This window comes from Ursus arctos, unplaced genomic scaffold (assembly GCF_023065955.2).
Source record: "Ursus arctos isolate Adak ecotype North America unplaced genomic scaffold, UrsArc2.0 scaffold_5, whole genome shotgun sequence".
Taxonomy (NCBI): Eukaryota; Metazoa; Chordata; class Mammalia; order Carnivora; family Ursidae; genus Ursus; species Ursus arctos.
In genome coordinates this window covers 26,993,529-27,016,406 of record NW_026623067.1, presented here as the reverse complement: position 1 = coordinate 27,016,406, position 22,878 = coordinate 26,993,529, and the positions used below count along the sequence as shown (strand labels likewise).

Genomic DNA, 22,878 nt, shown 5'->3' with positions numbered 1-22,878 from the left:
ATTTTCTTTTTAAAGCCTAGAACCTAAAAACCAGTCAAGAAATGCAGCAAATATAGCAGAAAGAGATGTGTTCTGCCTCTAGCTCTTTCTGACCAATCAACTCGGCTTCAAGGGCCTGGGGGAGCTCTTTTTCTCCCTCTACAGCTCTTCCATTTAAAATGGTAATCCCAGGTCTCATTTTGTATTTTCTCCTGCACAACGATGTGAAGGTCACCCACTTAGAAAACTCTTCAGTTGATGTGAAATGCATTTAGAAGCAGCAACGAAGGCAGTATAAAAGTGAAGATGAATTGAAGCTATTTGTATTCAGGAAAAATGTGCTGGAGGAGTAAGGTAAGAAAAATGTGTCTCTCCAGCAGGAATGCTTTATACATGGTTACAAAATACCCATGGGCCACCACCACCAACTACAATTACAACCTCACTTCTTTCCAGAAGCAGCTAGGGCAGGCAACAGGCAGGATAATGACGACGTGCCTGGGGCACTTCCGCATGGGAGGCATCAAAAGGTCTGAGGAAAAGCTTGAAACAATTTCATATGTTGATGGCATTAAAGCCCTAACCAATGGAAACATAAGAATTCAATGGATTTGTTGTGCTTATTTCACAGTTTAGTCGTGTTTCCAATTGGAATTCTAGAGTAGAGAAGCATCCTCATCTTTTCTGGGCTTTAATTTCTCAAGGCGGGTCATTGCAGGCTTTTCTAGACACCCGGGCAGCTCTTCTGCAAATCTGAACTCCATCCTTCATCAGTCCAAACTTACCTTTCCCAGTCATATCTTCTCTGACCCAACAGAGAGCACTTTCAGAATGTCTTAAAGCTTCCAGCAGCTCAGACAATCTCGGTATTTTTCCAGAATAAAAATAGTCAGCCCTTGTAACTTCTTTTTTTGGGGTGATTTGGGGGAGCTGGGAGGGATGGGATGCTGGTCACAAAAGAAAAAGATACTAACGTTTGATTCCCTTAGATACACGCGTTCAGCTTGTGTGGATACCCTGGATGGAATTCTCTATGTGCTAAAACGTAACCACAGGTGTTCACAAGCAGTAGCATAGATTCCAGTGGAATGTGGGGCTAAACCACCTCCACAACTTTTAAAAAATGTGGTTTTTTAAAAATTTTTGTGGATAGTCTGGGTCACTCAATGTCATTGTTCCAGCAGTCATTATAAGTCTAACAAAAATAAGTTTAACAAAGAAATTTAAACCCTAATCTTCATGATTCAAGGATTTAACTTTCCATCTTTTTATAATAAAATACGTTCAGATAATTCACTTGAATTACCCAGAATCATGTTTTTTTCTCCCCTTCTAACTCAAAATAAAATGGATTTTTGTATCATTTCATAACATAGGGTTTTTCATACTGCTGGTCATGAAATTGATTTAGTGGGTCATAACAAGTAGTCTCTTAAAGAAATAGAATAAAATAGAATTGTCTGAGTATAGCGAAGAAGGGAAATTATTTTTCTTAAAATTAAGCAAAACTATGTAAATGTATATCTATACCATGTGTTTGGCTGCATTGTAAAATGTACTGTGGATCATAGAAAAAAGTGTTTTGTTTCGTTTATGAAAACCATAGATTGGGGCACCTGGGTGCTTCATTCAGTTAAGCAGCTGACTCTTGAGTTAGGCTCAGGTCGTGATGTGAGTGGTGAGATTGAGCCCCACCTCCAGCTCTGCGCTGAGCGTGGAGCCTGCTTAAGATTCTCTCTCCCTCTCCCTCTGCCCCTCCCCCCAGCACGGGCAAGTGTGCACATGCATCTCTCTCTCTCTCTCTAAACAAAAACAAGACAAAACAAAACAAAAACCATGTAAAAATCAAAATAAAAAAAGAAACCCTTAAGAAAACCATGGATTTAATATTTGCACTTTCATAAGCAGTTACCAAACACCCATGGTAAATAAGTAAAATCTAATTCTTAGATTAGCTAAAAAAGAAACACTACTATTTATGTGAACTAATTCATAGAAAGATAATCAAAAATATTGGATCTTTGTCAGGAAAAATAGGTACTTTACTACAAGGAAAATACATTGCTAACTTGTTAAAAAATCACTGCCCTAAGTCAGTTTATAACCTGAAGGATAAAAAAAAAAAAAAGAAAAAAAGAAAAGAAAACTTACCTTAAATAGACTTAAGATTTATGATAACTGGGCTCTGGTGGCATTTTGAGGGCTAATTTGAAAATTTTTTATTAAAAGGAAATGCAGACAGATTTATTGAGAGTTAAAAATCTTAAAAGAGGCCTTTCCAGGGCTTATTTCATTATGACAAAAGCTGATGAACACTCAGTGGTGACCATGACATCTTTGGCAATTTGATGAGTGATGGGTACTTGACGGATACTGCCCTGGACTTTACCCTGGTTCTGGAACCTTCCATGGCTTCCTGTGTTACGATCCCACAGGGAATCAGGCTGGGGAAGGAGAGTACTTCTCATGTCCTGTGGCAGTCCATATCAGCAAAATAAGATTCCAGCGTGGGGGCTGCTCTGGGACTGAAAGAAAATGTGGAAGTTGCACCTATAGATTTTCTTGGGATAATGAAGGGCAACGATGGCTGAAGGCGTTTCCTGCGACCCACCGAGATGACCCCAGACTTCTGAAGCAACCTCGTGTATTGGGGGTCATCCCTGGTACCAGTATGGGCTATAGTGCTCTGACGTGACCATTCATCCTATTTTGCCCTCCTTTGCCCAGCCTAACATTAATTGCTGTTTGCCAGCATCTTCGGAACTCATCTGTCCCTATCCCACTTCAAGGAACCCTTGTATTGAATACTTCCCCCTTTTTTGAATAGAAAATCAGCATAGAATGTGGTCCCTGAGTAAAAACTGAACAGTTGAAAGAAGTACCTGCATCTTGATTTAATGCTTTTGGGAAAAAATCTTGGTATAAAAATTAATCTAGTCCATCAGTAAGAATATTTGAAACTGACTGACCGGCCTCTAGGAGTCTTGACAAGTCATTTTCAAAATGGCACAGACTATAAATGGGAAATGGAAAATGTTTTGGCTGGGAAGGAGTCCAAAAAAGTAAAGTACTCCTAAAATTTATTTCACAGCGTCTAGATATTCCTGCCCTCATGCTCTCTTACAAGCAGTGGTATAGGTTTAAAAGCTAAGTTCCTAAGCCCAAACACCATAAATAAACCATCAGAGAGACCCTCTGTGAGACAAGATGGTATAAATATTAAAATTATAACAGTGGTTGCAGCTTAAAACGTTTTCTCCTCAGTTATGAGAATACTGCCTGCTAACTCTAGGGTGCCCTGGTGTTCAAAAGAAGGCCTAGTGAGAAAAGTTTTGAGGTCTACAGAGCATTTGTTTACTATGGTATATGGAATATGATACATAATGGCCCCCCAAGGATGTCCACCGTCTGATCTCCAGAAGCTGGGAATACATAACCTCGCATAGCAAAATGGACTTTGCAGACGTGATTATGTTAAGGAACTTGAGAAGGAAAGATGATCCCTGTTGTCTGCTTGTGCCCAGAAATCACAAGGGTCCTCATGAAAGAGGCACAGGAGGAGTCAAAGTCAGAGAGAGAAGGAGTAAGCAAGAGTCAGAGAGGAAATAAGATGTTATGCTTCTCGCTCTGAAGCAGGGAGGAAGGGACCACGAGCAAGGAATGCAGGGCAGGTTTGGGAAAAAGCTGAAAAAATCAAGGAGAATAAGGGCACGGATTCTCCCCTTCAAGCTTCCAGAAGGAAACAGCCTGGCCAAAACCTTGAGTGGAGCCCAATGACACTGATTTCTGACTTCTGACCCCCTGAAGAGTAGAGAAGCATGTATGTTGTCTGAGTGAGTAGGTTCAAGCTAATTTATTACAGCAGTAATGGGAAACTAATACATCTACCAAACTCCTAAAAAAATAAAGGAAAATAAAGAGGGGAAGCCCCTTGTATCACTTGTACTTTGGGTGAGTGTATGTGATTCTTAGGACAGCTGTGGGACCCCCTCCCCACCCCACCTTCCGAAACCCAAACGGGCCTTAGCTGAGCCTTTCCTTCAGCTGCTACCCATGTAACAGCAGAATAAGAAAGGTGAAAAATGTCCTCGCTCACCCAAATAATCTGAAAAATTCCATGATGGAAAAACATTCTGACATAACATCTCAGGCAAAGTGCAATTTTAAAAAGGTAAGCACACATACCAAACAGGATCGGTATAGAAACAATACTTACCGGAATATATGGACACTGAAGTTTTATGTGTAAGTAAGATTTCCACGAAAGTTATCTTAATTTTCAGGATTCCTCCTTAAATATATATTTATATAATATATATTTTATTTTATATATATATTTATTTAATATATATTAATATATATTAATAAAATATATATTTTATTTAATATATATAATATAATATATATTTATATAATATAAATATATATTTATATAATATAATATATATTTTGCTATTTACTTTGGACTGAATCAGGTAATTCAAATGAAGTGTAAATCAACCACATCTCAACAAATGAGGTAACTTGGCTATTTTAAATGAAAACTTATTAAGTATTTTCTCCACCATTAAAATTTCAAGAGCAATTTCATGCTGTCAGAGACATTTATTCTCCAAACTCTTTTTCTTCCTTCTTAGTTTAGAATTCACCACTAAGTGAAGGACTCTCCCTTAGCGTCTTACCCCCTTACGTTAGCAATGCTTCAGACTAGGTCGGGGAAAATACGAATGCCCCATGGTTTTGATCATCTATTAATGTTGGGCTTTCGTATCACACACACACACACAAAGTAGTAAGGAGAAGAGGAATGTCAAATTCTCTGGAATTTGGTATTTCTGCAATAATCTCAATGAACCAGATGTTTCTTCAGGTTCAGTGAAAGTGCTTACAAAACATAAAGAGAAATCCTGAAAAGTCAAATTTGCATAAGATTTGAAATATGAAAGTCCAAATGGTAGAATTCAAGAGCTTGCAGGAAAACTTAGGTCATCATGTCATCTTATCCTGTTTTGTTTTGTTTTGTTTTTGCTTTTTTGTTCTGTTTTGGTTTTGGTTTTGTACTGTTTTTTACAGGGGCGAGTTGGTGCCCGTGTAAAATACAGCCCGGGGTACAGAAAGTTCATGCAAGAAAGTATTCACCCTAAAAACTTGCAAGTAAGAAAGGGCCATGCAGCAAGCTGGCAGCAAAATGAGAAACAGCCTCTCAGAGAAAGGTCAAGAGATGATGTGGAGTGAAAAATCTCCAGGGAACTGTCACTTTCTGAAAATGAAAATGACAAAAGTGACAAATTTCAGAGAGTCTGAGGAGAGCAAAGGACAGAAGTTGAAAAACACAGAATAGAACCACCTGCCGTCTTCCTCTGAGAGACCAGTCAAGGTCATTTCCTCAGAATCCCTGAGGAGTTCACCCCTAAAGAAAGAGAAGGGGAGACCCTTACTCTGATCATTGTTAATCGGGAAGAGGTGCCTCCTGACCGAGGTGAAGGCAAGAAGGCAGAGATCTGGGCTCTCTGAGCTGACATCCATGGCCCCAGCCTTATTACCCAAGCTCCTTCAGTACTTTTTTCTTTACTATTAGAAATAGGGGCCCCTGGGTAGCTCAGTCGGTTAAGCATTTGACTCTCGATCTCAGCTCAGGTCTTGATCTCAGGGTTGTGAGTTCAGGCCCTGTGTTGGGCTCCACACTGGGCATGGGGCCTACTTAAATAAAAAATAAAATAAAATAAATAAAATAAAAATAAAAAGATAAAAATGCATAGAAGGTTCATACCAATCTGTTTCATAGTGATCTCCTGAGCAATGATGACCAAGCTTAAATCTACACCCTCAGTGCACACACACACACACACACACACACACACACGCAAGTGCACACACAAACTCACAGTAAAGAGTTATTAAGCCACTCCCCAGTTGGTGACACCTTGACCTGTCACTAGCAGGGGACACATTCTCTCCTCTTTCTTTCCCATCCTGTTGTCTCTTTCCATCTCCCCCTTCGTCTAGGTACTGGGGGAGCATGGACAACATTGACTTGCGCTGCTGATAGTATTCAGCAGTTTAAAAGGTTCAAAGCCTTACCCTTTGTTGCGTGTTTAAGCATTTTGAGAAACAATGCGGCAACTCAGGTCCCAGAGCCCCTGACCTGGGGCCAAATGCAAGCTGAACTGAGAACAGTCCTGAAGGTTTTCACATACATATGCAAGCCTATCTCCCAACCAGTCACTCCAGCCTCAAAGAGATAAAGACTTGAAAAAGCCTCTCTTCAGAGAAGAAAAGATGTAATATTTGTCCAACCATGAAAATTCTTTGCCTTTTTATTATATCATCTCCAAATTTGGGATGTGATTTAAAATGTACAGATAGCCATCATTTAACTACTTTGAGATAAGTTTATATCTTTGGGGTTTGAGTCATTTCTTTCAAAAGTTATTTTTAACGATGTTCATTTTTGGAGAAAGCGCTAGAATACAATGTCATTCTGCAACAGTGGTTTTCCAGCAAATGCTTTTTGCTTTAAGTTGCGAAAACAACATCGATTATACTGCCAAACGCTGCTAAAAAAAAAAAAAAAAGGAAAGAAAAGAAAAGAAAAGAAAAGAAAAGAAAAGAAAAGAAAAGAAAAAAAATGCTCTGTACCATAAAAGGATTTGGAGCCTTGTTTATTATCATCTAAATTGTACATTGTACACTTGAGGGCAACAGATTGTATGCTAAAAAGCCTTTCCTATCTAGACCAATAGATATTATAATAAAACGATTCAGAAGTTTTTGCAAAAGCCTGATTTGGTGGATTCCTAATCTAAAACAAATCTTTTTGTTCCCCCAAGACAAACGCTGATTGTGTGCCTGCCTCGATTGCTTTGCCCAGCAGTGTTTGATAATCCGGGTCACCCAGAACAGCAGTGAAAGAGATTAGAGGAAATGACAGAGATGTTGAAAGTGTCTGAATTCTATCCCCAAAGAGCAGCACTCTGAGGCACAAAGGCTGGTTTTTGTTTCCCCACATTGCATCACACGGAGGTATTTTTATGTTCCTCCCGGGAAATATCAAAGAAATTTCAGAGGGACAAACCTATTAGCATCGATCGAACGAATCCAAGACTCTGTCCTAGTCAGAGCTAACGTAATTTGCCTGGTTTCAAAGTTTACGTCCCTTTGGAAACGGAATATGAGTCCAAGTTCCCATGGTGGTGACCATGTTTCTTCAACCAACTGAGACGAAGGGAGCCAACTGTATTTCTGTGTCTAAATAGAGGTTGAGAGTGTCGAGAACGTGGGGCCTGATCTCATGATTTCCTAACGTCACTGCAAAACCAAGGAATTGACTTGGAGTTTGTGCATAATGATATGTACAAATATAGGCTGGTCATGGATAAAAACAAAAGTAGAATTCACTTTTTGTGATGCAGGAACAACCTGGTTTAGCTAATGTCTCCTATACTCTCGTATACAGAATATTCTAGGCTGAACTTGTACATTGAACGGGAAAGAAAACCAAAGGATTTGAGTTATACCATTCTTTTAAAACTCTTCTGCATTGGATCTATTGCCATCAGAAAATATAAGCTTTATAGCTTTTGTATTGTCCAAAGAAATGTCCCATACTACCTGATCATACAGATCTTGCCGCTTCCCATCAAGAGGTGGAAACTATGTCTCTTTCTCTTGAGGCTGGGTGGGCCTCCAACCAGTAGAATGTGGAAGATGCTAGGTCACATGACATATGAGGCTAGGTCAGAAAATACCATGCAACGTCTTCTAGTCTCTTTTGGAAGAGTCAGTCACTCCTGGAGCCCCAAGCCTCAATGTCAGTAAGAAGTTCCAGGCAGCCATGCTGTGAGGAAGGCCAAACTAAGCCAGGCAAAGAGACCTCATGATGAGGCCCCAATACCACACGAAGAGAGAGAGAGATGCCTGGCCAGCCCCCAGCTGTTTCAGCCACTATCTGACCTTATTCAGACAAGCAGAACCTACCCCCCACTGCACCCACCAAATCATTCGTGGATTCCTGACACATAGAAACCAGGAGCAATAACAAATTCTTTTTGTTGGTTTAAGCCACTGTTTTTGGCACCTGTTCGATAAGGGGCCTTGCCGTAGGTCTGTAGTGTAATGATCAGATTCTCCCTCCATTTCTCTCATTCCACTTAGAACCGAGGAACTCATGAGAGAGCAATATTATCTGCTGAGGGCTCAGAGCTGTGTCCCTTTCCAGGAACTGCCCTCAGCCAAAGAGGGCTGCCTTGCTCCTCCCAAAGGACAGCCCACATACAGTACTGGTTGATGCAGGATACTAAGATCTGGTGCCTTGCAATCCTTCTGACCACACGGAAGGGTGGTTCACAGTTCCAGAACTCCTTTGTACATAGGTTAAGACTTTAGTAGCAACTGTATGGACTCAGCTTCTTCCTTGGCTCAGTCCTGCTTCCCTCACCATCTTATAGGTGTTACTCCTCAGCGTCTGCTTCATTAAACTACTGCACACCAATCTCCATTTCCAGGACAGTTTCCAGATAACCTGAACTAAGACAGAACTTAGTCAAGTTAATTACCATTGGAAAAGAAGCTGACGTCAGGCTCTAAGATTCTGTAATTCCCTGGTTTTTCCAATAGACAGCAATAATAATCAAAGATACATTGATTCTGCTAATGACATGAACAAAGTTTCTAAACAACTGACTATGATCTGTAGATGGAATGGTTTCCCTGCCAGGCTTTACGGCATCCTTTATTCATTCTGATACTTGCTAGACATGATCTAATTCACCTGCCCAAAACCGATTCTGGCTTGGGAAGTTTTGAGTACATGATGTGTCTGAAGAGAGTATGTTAAAAATAAAGGTATTGTATTAGGGATCAGTATTAGTAATGAAACACTAGAAACAAGACCACAGCCATTCCTAAATCTTGGTCTTAGACACGCGGCAGAACTTAAATAGATATCTGCTATAAATCGTGAAGAGAGAAAAGTTTGTACCGCAAAGCTTACAAGATTCAAAGGTGCCTAGTTCTATTTTTCTTGGAAGAAAAGATTTCATCTTCTTATTTGTTGTTTCCTGTCTTATTTTATCCAGGCGTCTTCTTTCAGAAATGATTTGTTATTTCCCAAGAACTATGAAAAGAAAGACCAAATTCAGGGGTCATTGCTAGAGTCTGATGGTAGGGGAACAGCTCAATGATTTAAACCACAGGTCTTTCTTATTTTTCAAACCAGGTTCTAGCTTCCCCTTCAGGCATTTATAATAAATTCATGAAGATGAGCTTCAGGCTTGTTTTCTCACTTGTCAATCTTGTGTTTGCAGGCTCTTCCATACCTTCACATGAGCATGGGTCCCAGCAGGAGCTACTGATTTCTTAAATCTTTCAAAGTCTTCTTGGAGCCATTATATCACCACTAAAAACAACCGACTGTTGAATGGGAACATGCATTTATTGGCTTCCCAATACTCTTCACGGTGTAATATGGAATTGTCTGTCCTACACTACTAACTTGGGAAGCAAAATAAGGTACCATTCTTTTTACTGTTCAATTTAAGTTGCCTTAATTCCCCCCAATCCACCTGTGGGGAAAAGCATTTCTTCCATCCCTGGAGTCTTTCTTTGCAAAAGAACTCCCTAGACTCAGAAGTGTTTGCTTGGTTCAGTGGGCCAGCTTTGATGACCAGCTATTCCAGGAGAGAGACTAGAACACTGTCCTTGGTCAGAGTCTTAGTCTGTTCAGGCTGCTGTACGAAAATACCGTAGACTGTGTGGCTTACAAGCAAACACTTATTTCTCACAGTTCTGGAAGCTGGCACTGCCATGCTCAAGGCCCTGGTAGATGTGGTATCTGGTGAGGGTTCTCTTCCTGGTTCATAGAAGGTTGTCTTCTTGCTGTGTCCTTACCTAGTGGAGGTATCAATGGAGCTTTCAGGGGTCTCTATTGTAAGGGCATGAATCACTCCCAAAGGCCCCCATATCCAAATATCATCACATTGGCAGTTAGGTATTTAAGATACGAATTTTGGGAGAATACAAATATTCAATCTGTGCCAGTCAGTCAAGTAGTTGATGCTCTTAAGCTATAGTGGTTTAATTGTCACTGTGCCAATGCAATCCCTGCCTACTGAAGAAACCACAGTACATCTGCCAGTGCTGACCTGATAGGAGTTTCTCCCCATTCAGGGAAGAGCTGGATGGGTGTCTTATTTCACTGAGATTGCTCTCAGACCTATAGCTCTATAGAGACCCAGCTCCTCACCCTACACACAAGCTTGGTCACCATCCCAAGGTTACTCATGATGGCAAAGTAGCTGCGTCAGAGGTACCCAATCATCCAACACATGTTCTGCCCAGAATTGCATCCCCAACCCGGTGGCACTTGCTAGTATGGCTTACTTGGGGCACAGTCCTTGGAAGATGAGTCCCCAGTGCTGCTTCACTGCAGGTGTGGGGATAGGCCAGGATCCACTGACTCAGTGGTGCTGATGACATAGCCTCCTCAAAGCCAAGGTCAACAACCACATTACTTCGCTCCATCCTCCCACTTCCTGACCCACTGTGATTCCCAGTCAGCATTCTGACTGTCTCATCCCCATAGCCCACCATCAACAATCAAAATATAGACCGACTGTCCTAACACACATAGACTTGATTCCCCATAACACATCAATAAGGAGTAGCAAGAGGCCTAAAATAATATCATTACACAGTTCTCTGATTCAGCTCCACTAGGTCTATGGGACCTCCTGTACCTCTCCCCTCAAAATGTAGCGTGATACCTGTGGGAATTCTCAGAGGGGTCCTGCACGTGGTCGGTGAAGCCCTTCTTTTCCATATTCAGTTTTCACTTCTTTTAACGGTCACAGCTATTCTCTGCTGCTCACCGTGGAATTCTCTCCTTATGGCTGATCCGAAGCATTACTTCCAACTGCAACCCAACGTCAGTCACCATTGACAATGACCGCAACACCAGACTGCTGCCCTGGCTCCTTCCTGGCCAGGTCACTAGCTTATGACAAGGCCATTGGTACTCCCCAGCCAAGTCACATCAGTGCAGGTGCTATGCGCCTGAGGGAGCCATGTTCTATCATCACCAGCTCTGGAGGTCTGTGCTGCTGGCACCTCATCCCCAAGAGCTCATTACCTTTTGTCCCATCTCACTTTAGCCCTTCTCCCTTGGACATAGGCCAGCACCCCCCAAGGTAATGTCGAATCGTGCTTCCCCAGAATTCACTTTGCTTTAGGGTAACTTCTTGCCTAGTGGATGCCCTGGTCAGACGGGGAAACAGAGCCTAGCAGGCCCATCCACAGACCCTCCCGACATGTTCACACATGCCTGCACCCTGGGGCAAACACAGTTCAGCCTCCCGAGGCAACCCCCACTGCCAGCACGAGGCCGCATTTGCTTCACGGATTAGGGATGACCAATAGGGGTGTGCTCAGAACCTGTGGAGAGAGGCTGGGATCAGGAGGGGCTGAGATTTCTTCAGCAGGACTGCATCATGTGCTGAAGTTCACCGGGATAAGACGGGAAGCCACCAGAAAGTTTCCTGATGAGGAGGAGGAGGAATGTTCAGGGACCACACCTCAGTTATAATTTTTGTATGTCCCCCTTATCTCAACACCGAATATCCTCATGAGTATCCTTTAGGACCTACATTTTCCTGCCAGGATGAATAACACTGCGTGCTCTGTGAAGAGGGAGACCCTCCATAAGATGAGGGTGTCTCTTTTATGATGGCCTCCTCCACAGGCCCAGGGATTCAGAGCACTGTAAAGTACTTTGAGGAAAAAAATTCAACTTTCTAAAATCCCTGAAGGGAAAACTGTCAGCTCTCTTCCTGAGGAGTCAATTAATTAAAGTTAAGTCCCCTCAAACACCGCCAAATGCCATCTCCCGATGAAAGGACATGCACGCGCTTTCCGCTTTGACCCCTTGTCTGCAGTCGAGTACCTGGCGGATTTGCAGAAAGTAGATTGTGTGCTGATTTAACAGAACCGGGTATTAGCTCACAAGGAAGGGAGATAAAGAGTTCAAGGACAATCCCAAGCATTTCAAGTTCAGGGCTTTTCATCTTTTTTCCCCTCTTCTGCTCCTCTTTGCAAAGCTTTCATCTTTTTTCCCCACCCACACATGTATTTCTTGAACCGCTTCAGTGCCTTCTTCTCTCGGGGGTGTGTCTGGGATGAACACTACTTTGAAGTCTGTCTGGTTTGGGCTTTGAGTAGGCACCTCTCTCAGCTAACGATACCTCCCCTTTCGGATGTTACAGAGATGCGATGTGATCCCCATGCAAAGCTCCGAGTTCAGTGCCAGGCACAGGGGTGGACACAGAGCAGGTCACCATCAACGGCTAGAAGAGTTGTGTTCCCACATTGCAAAAAAAAAAAAAAGCTGGTTTTGCCGTTAGGGGAGCACCGGCCTTTGTGGGGGTACTTAGTGTGGTCCTTCCAACCCTAACCCTGTCCCAGCAGGTTGACACAGGTGGGAAAGCTTAGGCTCAGAGATTTCTTCTCTACTTTTCATCTTCCACATTCCTATTAAAAGGCACTCTCCAGTCTCAGCAATTACCATCCCTTTCTACCATTAGATATTAGTTTATTAGACTACTTTCCCAAATAAGTACAGGAAACAGAGCATAGAACAGGAAAGTTTAAGAATGCCTGGTATCAAGAATTAAAAGAGAAACACGGCTAGCTTAGGTGAAGTGGGAGATGGAAGCAAGTGAATGGAATGCCCGCTATAGACCACAACAACCCAGTTAAGTGGGTATCAATCCCCCTCCAGTAGGTATACACTATTTGGGGATTTTTAAACATGAGAAAACTGAATTTCAGAGAGGTTCATAATTTGTGCCGCCACTGACTCGGCAGCTAAGATTCCACATCCAGACAGACCAGTCCTTCTGCCATGCTACCTCCCTGGATTCTGACCCCTCCCTTCAATCATTTTCCTGGGGAAGCCACAGCTGGGAGAGTCCCCACCACCTCTTACTTAGCACAGCTCCCTTTTCAGGCTCCTGGAACTGTCCCTGCTTCTTAACCTGCTGGTTGAGAGTCTAGTGATCTGTCTTACATCACATGCCCTGGAATAACAATTAAAGATAACTAGCATAATAATACTATTGTTTATCAAGGGTTGTGCTGTACTGGACACGGTGCTATGCAATTTACAGACACTGTCTCAGAGAGAACGCAACCTAAGCAAATACCATCACCGCCCGTTGGCATTTGACCTTTTCCTTGGAATCCAAAAGCCACACGATCTCAATATGTGTTCAGGTCATGGAACCAGCCTGTTAATTGATCCAGAAACCAATTTCTCATTTTATTTTTCGCTGCTGATTAAACGCCCTCACCTGCCCTCTCCTGACCCTGAAATAAAATTTTCGGGTTCTTTCTGATTTCCAATCATGCTTGGATAATAAAAGTTCTCTGGTTACCTTCAAACATTATTGAGTCCGGTCCGGTGGAAAATTAGAGAGTTCAGGCTGTTCTAGGAGAGTCACAAAACTCCAAACTCGTTCAGAGTTAAAGCCTCTCCCTATCACCGCATCCGGGTCTGCTCTACCCTGGAATTCTGCTATGAGGAGGGAGAGGGCAAATGTTGGGCCTCCTCCCTCTGTACTCCCTTCTCCTGCCCACAGTTTCTGCCCTAATTGCTCTGTGACTAGGCCCAGGGGTAGGGGTAGAGAGAGAAGATACAGATGTAAACTGATGTCCATGCCCTTTAGGCACGGGGCGTGTCTGAGGTGGGCTTGATTCTAGCGGGGTGTGTCAGCAGATTCTAGGAGAATCCAGCTGGAGCCTTTGGCCACAGTGCCCTTGAACAAGCAATGCCTCTTTCGTTCAGAAGTCTATGCCTCTGTGGGGTCCTTTTACTCCTCCGGACTATCCTTGTGGACAGGCCGGCTTTCTCCTATAAGCCCACATCTGATCCATGGAAACCATCATTTTGCACTGCCATCTTGTTCACTCTCAAGGACGTGCACTCTCCCATTGTTCTGCCAAATGTGGGCTGACCTAGCCTCACATGCAAGCTGGGGATGGGGTGTGTCTAACTGTCTGAGCGGGCCCTTGAAGCTCCTTTCACTGGTCTTAAGGAATAAAACTCTTCCCTTTTCAACAGCGACACTTGGGAGGGAGAAGGGAAATATGACAACACTCCAAACTGCCTCTGAAGAAAGTGTCTGAATTCTTGGTCTGTGTCACAGAGCTTCTGCCATTTCCTTGGCAAGTGGGATCTAACATAATTGGCACCTCCTCTTTTATTCTCTGGTTGGAGGCTCAACTGAGACAGCACAGGAGATTGTGAAGACCAATTACGTTCCAGCAAGGGGCGCGCATTCACATCCCTACCCTTGTCTTCCACCCCTCACACCTGAGAGATCCTGTGCTTTGTGTCAGTCAGAACTCCTTGTATTGTCAAGTTCTTGAGCAACAGACACCCTGTTCTCTCTCTCACATGTCATGACTGCATACACACCCTCATCAGTTGGTTTTTGTTCCTTAAATACTTTACCATAAGCTGCTGAAAGCCTTTTTTTTTTTTTCCTAGAATTCCATTGCCAGCCTTACAGTTCCTCTCTTATGGCAGAAGGGAAGGGTTATATTCTGTGCTCAAAAGATTCCCAAAGAAACCACAAAGACAAGGCTGGGCCAAACTCCACAGTAGAGAAGACACCAGTGCATGTAGCCAGGTGTATATACAACTGCAGGACAGACAGAGGGACAAGGAGAGGCATAAATGAGCAGATCTACAGACCCAAGGAATGGTAGGAGATAAAGATTCGCTACCGACACCCGGAAACTAAGACTCACAGACATTTTCAAAAGTGAGACCACACCCAGCCATCTGTAACTGTCATAACACCAACAGAGGGACCTGGAGCGTGCACCTGATATGGTCAAAGTTTGGGTGTGAGATGAATAGCCACTGAGAGAACATAGGGCTGAGAAGTTATCATTTCAGCTCTCAAATAGCACCCAGGAGTTCTTGAAAAGTTTTACATGAAACTACAACCATATGAAGCAAGTCGGCCTTGCTCACCATTCAGGGCCCCCAGAGCTGGTGTGAGCTTTCCACCTCATAAATCACTGTGCCCAAACCTGTACTTCTAAGTGGCAGAAAACGTCGCAAAGGAGCCAGCTGCTCAGCAGTCAGAGTCTTCTTCAGGCTTCTCCCAGAGTTTAGAGTCGGCTTATTTACTAGCAGTAATCAGCTTTCTACTTTCCAGAGATCATCTTTGCCTGGAGTTAATCTGTAGATAATCCAAGTAAGGAGTTCCGGCCTCGCAATAAAATGAATTCCCTCTACCTGTTGATGGAGCAGGTACAAGATTATGGAAACCTAGTTATTCCCTAACTTTACCCTCCTCAGCTTTCTAAGGAAGATTCTTTGAACTGCTCTGCTTCCCAGCCTTCATCTCTTAGAGACGGTAGTAGGTAAAGAGAATCAAAGTAAATAGGGACACTTCATTGATTTGCATGAATTCAAAGAAAGGAAGAAAGAAAAAACTGGAGCTCTCCAAAAAGGAAAACTTCCAGAAACAACAAGGAGAAGAGGAAGCAAGCCTAAGCAGCAAGACCACTGAAGAGAAAGCCAGCAAGTCCTGCAGATTTGTAGAGACCATTTGCTGGGAGAGCTTTGGAGGGGCCACTGCTGGGCCGGGTGGAGCTTCACGGAGCTGACCAGGTAAAGAGTTTTCCAGGAAGTTCAGTTGTGTGTTACGTGATGTGACCTCCCTCCAGACACCTTCAGTAAAGACTCACATTGCATTTCAAGACTTGTGGAAAGCTGAAGTGTCTCTTTGATACACGCTATTGACTTGGGCTAGCCCTTAGAGCAAGAGTTGATGGACACGGTTTAGGTGCCATGACAAAGGTTCACATTAATGAGATGTTGATAGTTGACCTACCTTGAGAATGAAAAGTCAAGAGCGTTTAACCCTGGCAAGAGCGTTTAACCCTAACTCACATGTGCTCACGAGCAAGACAGATGAGCACCCATATGACCAGTGTCCTGCTCTTCTCCCCTCGTTTGGACCCAGGCTGCCATCGGGCATCACTGCAGTGACAGCTGAGCCCCACCACATCTGCTGGCTCTTCCACCACCTCATTCAGGCCCCACCATGTTGTTTCCTGGAGGAAATGTTCCCCAAACATACAACCATTTCTCACTGTGGATGATTTACTTTCTTCCCTGGATTTTTCTGTATTTCCCAAATATGCTGTGATAAACAAATAATATACATGGTTAAAGTCGTTTAATATGCACACATATTATTTTAACAGGAAGCAAGGAGGGACACCTGAATGGCTCAGTTAGTTAAGCATCTGCCTTCAGATCAGATTAAAGGAGGAGTGAGGTGAACAGAGTCAGGGACAGAAAAAGACAGAAGGACACATACATGAAAGAGAAAGTAAAAAGATAATCCTTTTGTTGGTGTTGGGTAAAGAGGCTTTGTGAAGGTCTGCAAGATAAAGGAAAAAAAGCTAAGTGAGAGGGGAAAAAAGAAGACATCAGCAAGAGAGAAGAATAATGAGACTAATGAAGCATCATTCCAGAAAAGGTGAGCAGGGAGGGTTCAAGAAACAGCATGAGTCAAGACTCACAAGGCTATTTAAAAAGTAAGAATGCTGAGGGACACTGGGGTGGCTTAATCGGTTAAGTGTCTGATTTGGCTCAGATCATGATCTCAGGGTCCTGGGATCGAGCCCAGCGTCTGCTCAGCAGGGAGTCTGCTTCTCCCTCTCCCTTTGCCCCTCTCCCCACTTGTGCTCTCTCTCTCTTTCTCTCATAAATAAATTAAAAGAGAGAGAGAGAGAAAAGAAAGCAAGCAAATCATCTTCTTAATTGTAATAGTGATTCAAGAGCGGGTCAGTCAATTATAGTTGCTTATAGAATCCATGTCTATGGACGCTTCCAAAGAATGAAATCAATGACTTTGACTTTGTTGATTTGGAAGTTAGCCCTCTTGGACGCATGGACCTAGAACGAATAGTCCTCAACCATCCCTTCTTTCTCTGTAATAAGGAATTCTGCTTCCTCTCTGAGCTTCCTTCCTGCCAATCCATTTTTATGCTGCAGCCCAGAAGATCTATGTCAAATGACACACACTTTAGCCATCTTCAGAAACCTACAATCTTATCAGCGGAATTAAAGCCACACTGTTCTGCCAGGTTTTCGAGGTCTTCCATACACCGGCCACTTCACCTCTCAGATCCCACCAACCACAGCCGACACCCTCCACACATCGCTGCCCCAGCCCTAAGTGCATCCAGGCTAGCTCTGTCCTGCTGGTGTGAGACCCCCGCTCCTCCTTCCCCGCCCTGCCCACGTCCACTAGACCCTTGAAGGTCCAGCTCGGGCGTCCCATCCTCCCATGCACCCTCGCCTGTCAGCTATAATCCATGCTGTGCTGATAGCTTCCATTTTTAAATTCCTTTGACTTTAATCACTTGTACAATGTGCAGGTTTTTTTCTGTCTCTAATTCCCTACATAGTTGTCCTGCACTATTTATTTATTTTTTTTAAAGATTTTATTTATTTATTTGACAGAGAGAGAGACAGCCAGAGAGAGAGGGAACACAAGCAGGGGGAGTGGGAGAGGAAGAAGCAGGCTCCCAGCGGGGAGGAGCCTGATGTGGGGCTCGATCCCAGGACTCTGGGATCACGCCCTGAGCCGAAGGCAGACGCTTAACGACTGAGCCACCCGGGTGCCCCTGTCCTGCACTATTTAGCCCTGTAATATATTACAGCGTATTATTACAATCCAACTTACAAGGCCGCCGTTGCAATGCGAGAGAACCTGATGTTGCAGGCCTCCCACGAGTGGGCTCTACACAGCACCTTTTAGCAAGGAAGCGCACCTCATTCCATGGTCGTTCTCTCTGGCCCCCAGAGATCCACCTACTTCAGATTCCTATTTAATTGCCTTGGAAGGGCTCTTTGACTAAGATTATAAAAGGCAACCAACAAAGGTAACTTAAGAAGCAATAGTTTCACATGATGAGCTATGGAATGAATCCTATTACTAAACATTTAACTGATGCATTTAAATTATACAACAAAATGGATCCAAAGTTTGTTCTTCGGGATATTTATAGACATCATATCTGCCCACGAAGAACAGGCAGTGGTCAAATAAATTCAATAAATACTGGGTTCAACAAACAAGTTTCCTTACTGCAGCATTTCTTAAAGTTTCGAAACACTGGCGTTGGGAATCTCCCTGAGCGGGTTAGGTAGTGCATGTGGGTATTTCTACAAGGCAGTGGACCACAGGCCCGTTTTCCTATGGAGTGACTTCTGGGGTGCGTGTTCCAAGGCACTCAGTCTGTCTGACACTGATGTGATTCAGACCTTCCCTTCCTAAGCCCTAACACTGGGGGCTCTAGAGGCCCATGGCCCGGCTTCCACTCATACCTGCACCAGCGCTGTAAGCCGAGGACATTTCTCCAGCACTCGGCGCCTCCTCTGTAATGTGGGAACAATTACAGAACACGCTTCAGGAGATTTTGTGGGAGGTTAACACAGGTGACGGGCTTACACAGAATCTGGCCTCTAGTGCATGCTATTGGTGATAATTAGAGCTAATCCTCAAGTGCCATTTCTCTAACATAGCTTTGCTGTGACTCTTAGCAATGGGGAGGATCCATGGAAATCCTCAACCGTCAGGAAGTCGAGCTCATGATTTTTGAAAATCACTTGCTGTTCTTGCCTGAGAAAAAGTTCCCTTCTGTTCTCTGGTGGGAAAACGAGAGAAAAATCGAAGAGAAGACAACAGGCTCTAGGCTGGGGGTGACCTCAAGGAGTTATTTTCTATAACTCTGCTTCGGGGGTCAGCAAACTGCTCCTGTCAGTGACCAGACAGTAAATATTTTAGGCTTTGCAAGACATTAGGTCTCTGGGGCAACACCTCAACTCTGCCGTTAGAGCGTGAAAGCAGCCGTAAGCCATACGTAACCGAGGGGGCATGGCGATCTTCCGGTAGAATTTTATCTACGAAATCAGATAGCTGGCTGGATTTCACCCACAGGCCTGGTTTGGTGACGTCTGCTCTGTTATTAACAACCCTGAGTCTCCCAGCCAGGGTGTCTCTGTCCACCAAATGTCGGGAAGGAATCTGACCCCTCTGGGAGCCAGTAGAAATGAGAGAAGCCCGTCCAAGAAAAAGGCCAACAGATTTTGGACAGAAGGGCAGGAAACGAATGCACGGTCTCCGGTGACATTGTAAACATTTGGGGCAAGTCTGCCAAAGCCTGCCCTACCTCGGGACTCTTGGTTATATAAGCCCATAAATTCCCATTACAGTTTAAGCCGAATTGAGGCGGGTTTTCTTGTCATGTGCAAACCAAAATCTTCTACTGAGACGACATGATTCACGGCCACATTAAGTACATCAATGAACACTTCATGGCGGATGCTCTGGGTGTTGGATTTGTGTTTTATCTGTAGTTAAAACTTTCTCGCTGACTGACTCAGCAAAGAAATGTAATGACGAAATCCCATTCTGAAATGAATTCAGAGTCATTCATCTAAAAACATCTAAGCACTTTCGTCATTTCTAAAGTGCTTGGGGACATTATCTTTCAAGTGTCTATTATTTCTCGTTTATTTATAAAGCTCTCTTGTATTTTGGTTTTATTGCTTCTGGCTCTTCTGTTATTCTACATGAGAAAAGCAAGCAAATTCACCCATCAATCTCTAACCCCTCAAAGGTCTGACTCTAGTTGAGAAGAACTCTGAATAAAACCAGCAGTGGCACTTGCCATGCCTTCATAAATCAGCTTTTTCTTGTCAGGTTTCTTTAATGCCTCAGACTCAGCCCTAAATGGAAAGCTCCAAGATGCTGTGGCCGCCATTTCTCTCTTGTCTAAAGCAGACAGGGTGGTCAGGGCACTCAGGCAGAGGGTCTGGAAGTGTTTTCCAAATCCACTGGAGACTCTGAATCTTGAACACAAGAAATGGTACAGGACTTACTTATGGCATTTACCCCACAGCTGGGGACCGTGCCTGTGAGGCCTCTGAGTGTGTGTGGCAGAAACTCCACAGCAGACGTCACCCATCCGCATGTGCACACACGCTCAGACATTCCCTGTGTTCATGAAGCCTCACTGACTTGCAGACCATCTCTGGAGGATTGATGATAAACACCGTCTTCGCCTTATCCATCAGTTCCCACATTGCCCGAATGACAGCACTCGATGGACCCAAGATCCCATTTGGACATTAGGGGTGGGTCACTGATTTTGTTCATGTGTTGAGTCCGTTGTCTATGCTGCTGTAACAAATTACCGTAAACTTAGTAGCCTCAAACAATACAAATGTCGTGCCTTACAGTTCCCTAAGCAGAAGTGTGATGTGGGTGTCACTAGACTAAAATCAAGATGTCAGCAGGGCTGCATTGCTTCTGAAGGCCACAGGTAAGAGTTTCCTCATCTTTTCCAGCTTCTGGAAGCTGCCCACAGTCCTTGGCACATGGCTCTTTTTAGTTTCCAAAACCATCAAACAGGGATGGAGCCACATGGAATCACTCCCAACTTATTTGCTGCCTCCCTCTTCCACCCAGCTAATCCAGGATAATCTCCCCATCTCAAGGTCAGATGATTAGCAATCTTAATTCTGTCTGCAGTCTGAATTCCCCTTTGCCATGTTAGCCTAATGCATTCAGAGGTTTTAGGGGTTAGAACATGGACACTGTTGGGGGCCATTATTCTGAGAGGGACAGGTAAGGAAAAACAGAATATATTGAATGACAGGTGATGTTAAGCACAATGGAGAGAAGCAACACAGGAATGGGAACCAGGTATGCTGGACCTGTGTGCTCTTTTATACAGCTTGATCTGAGAGGGCCTCCTGAGGAGCGGACCTCTGAGTCAAAATCTCTGAAAGATAAGGGAACTAACCACGAAGGTGTGTTTGGGGAAAGCTTTCCTGCAAAGGGAATAATTAGTGTCAAGTCCCTGAGGTGAGAGTGTGCTAGGAGTGTTGGAGGGACAGATGGTCACGTGCAGAGCCAAAGCTGCAGGAGGCATGGAGGGAATGAGAGAAGATGGACAGAGAGGGAACCAGGAGCATCCCATCACACTTGACTCAGTGGAAAATGGAGACATGGGTTTGTTTGTTTGTTTTCAGTATTTTTAGAAACATTCTACTTTTAAATAATTTTGGATTTCTAGAAAAATTGCAGTGATAATCCAGAAAGACCCCACCTACTTTTCACCCAGCTTCCCATCATAGTAACATCTTACATAACCGTGACATTTACCCGAACTAAGTAATTAATGTTGGTACAAAGCTATTAACTAAACTACCTACCTTACTCATATTTCACTGTTTTTTGCACTCATGTTCTTTACCTGTCAGGATCCAACTCAGGATCCCATGCTGGACTTCGTCATGTCCTCCTCTGATCTAGGACAGCTTCTCATCCTTCTCTTGCATTTCATGACCTTTATGTGTTTGAAAATACGGTCAGGTACTTGAGAAATGTCCCTTGATTTAGGTTTGCCTGGCATTTTCTCATGATTACGGCTTGGGGTTACGGGTTTGGGGGAAGATTCCACAGAGGTGAGTGTCCTTCTTTTCACATACCTAGGTCACGTGACATTACCCTGGTTAACTACTGGTAGTGTTAAATTTGATCCCTTGATTTAAGTGCTGTCTGCCAGGATTCTCCACCGTAAAGTAACTCTTTCCCCTTTCCATACTCTATTCAATGAAAGTGAATCCTAGGTTCAGTCCACATTGGAGTGGAGTGTTAAGTCCCACCTCCTAGACTAAAGAGTTATCAAAGACTTTGAGAACCTATGTTAAAACTGCCACAGTAATTAATGAGTATTTCACACTTTTGCAGATACTTCGAAGCTATGGAAATACCCTGCTTCTTAAAGTTTTGCCCACTAATATTGGCATCTATCAGTGGATCTTGACCATAACAAGTAGTGTTTGAATGGTCGTTTTCTGTTTCCTTCATTCCTGCTATGTTTAATATTTGGAATTCTTCTGTAAGGAAGTTTTATCCCTTTTCCCCTTTTTATTCATTTATTTATATCAAGATAAGCTCATGTGTAATTGTTTTGTTCTTTGGATTATAATCCAATACTATCATTATTTCTTGGTTTCTCCAATTGGTCTGGCTTTGGACATCGGGAACTCTTCCAGATTAGTTCCTGTGTCCATTTGACAAACCCCCATTTCTTATTTTGCTTTTAGCATATTTATATGTCTTGGTACTACAAGTTGTAGTAGTATTTTCTTTGTCCTACAAGATTTCTTGGTACTCCAGGCTCATCTTAAATTTTCTCTGTACCAGCCCCAGAACCAGCCATTGCTCTTAGCAACACTGGTTCCTCCGATTGGAGCGTGGTATTAAGAAACCAAGGTCTGGGGTGCCTGGGTGGCTCATTTGGTTAGGCATCTACCTTCAGCTCAGGTCATGATCTCAGGGTTCTGGGATCGAGCCCTGGGGTCAGGCTCAGCAGGGAGTCTCCTTCTCCTCCCTCTCCTTCTGCCCTTCCCCCTGCTGCTCATGCTCTCTCTCTCCCTCTATCTCAAATAAATAATCTTTAAAAAAAAAAAAAAAGAAAGAAAGAAACTATGATCTGGGTACAGGTGTATCATTGGAGAGATTTGGGCAGAAGAGAGATACACTCTGACTTATGTTTTTTAAATGATCAGTCTTATGGCTGGGTTGAAAATAGCTACATGGGGGTGATTGTTGCAATAATTCAGACTCCCTGAGTATAATCTAGAGAAGTTGTGTGGTGAATAATCTGATCACCACGAAGTGCCTCAGGTTCCCTTCCGCGAACCTCCATGCAAACCGTAGCTATTCTCTATTCATCAAACTTTTGTTGACCCCCACTGTGTCCCAGGCATCGTGCTATCTGCTGATGATGCAGACAGGA

The 22,878-nt window shown here is 43.5% G+C and overlaps 1 long non-coding RNA gene across 1 annotated transcript in view; it reads left to right on the top strand.

Annotated features, from left to right (window-relative positions):
• Nucleotides 1-209: 209 nt before the first annotated feature.
• Nucleotides 210-22,878, top strand: part of LOC130542803 (uncharacterized) — a 74,544-nt gene continuing 51,875 nt past the window's right edge. Inside the window, exons 1-2 of the long non-coding RNA XR_008957642.1 lie at nt 210-333; nt 9,285-9,489. This is a non-coding gene — a long non-coding RNA (uncharacterized LOC130542803). The remainder of the gene's footprint in view (nt 334-9,284; nt 9,490-22,878) is intronic.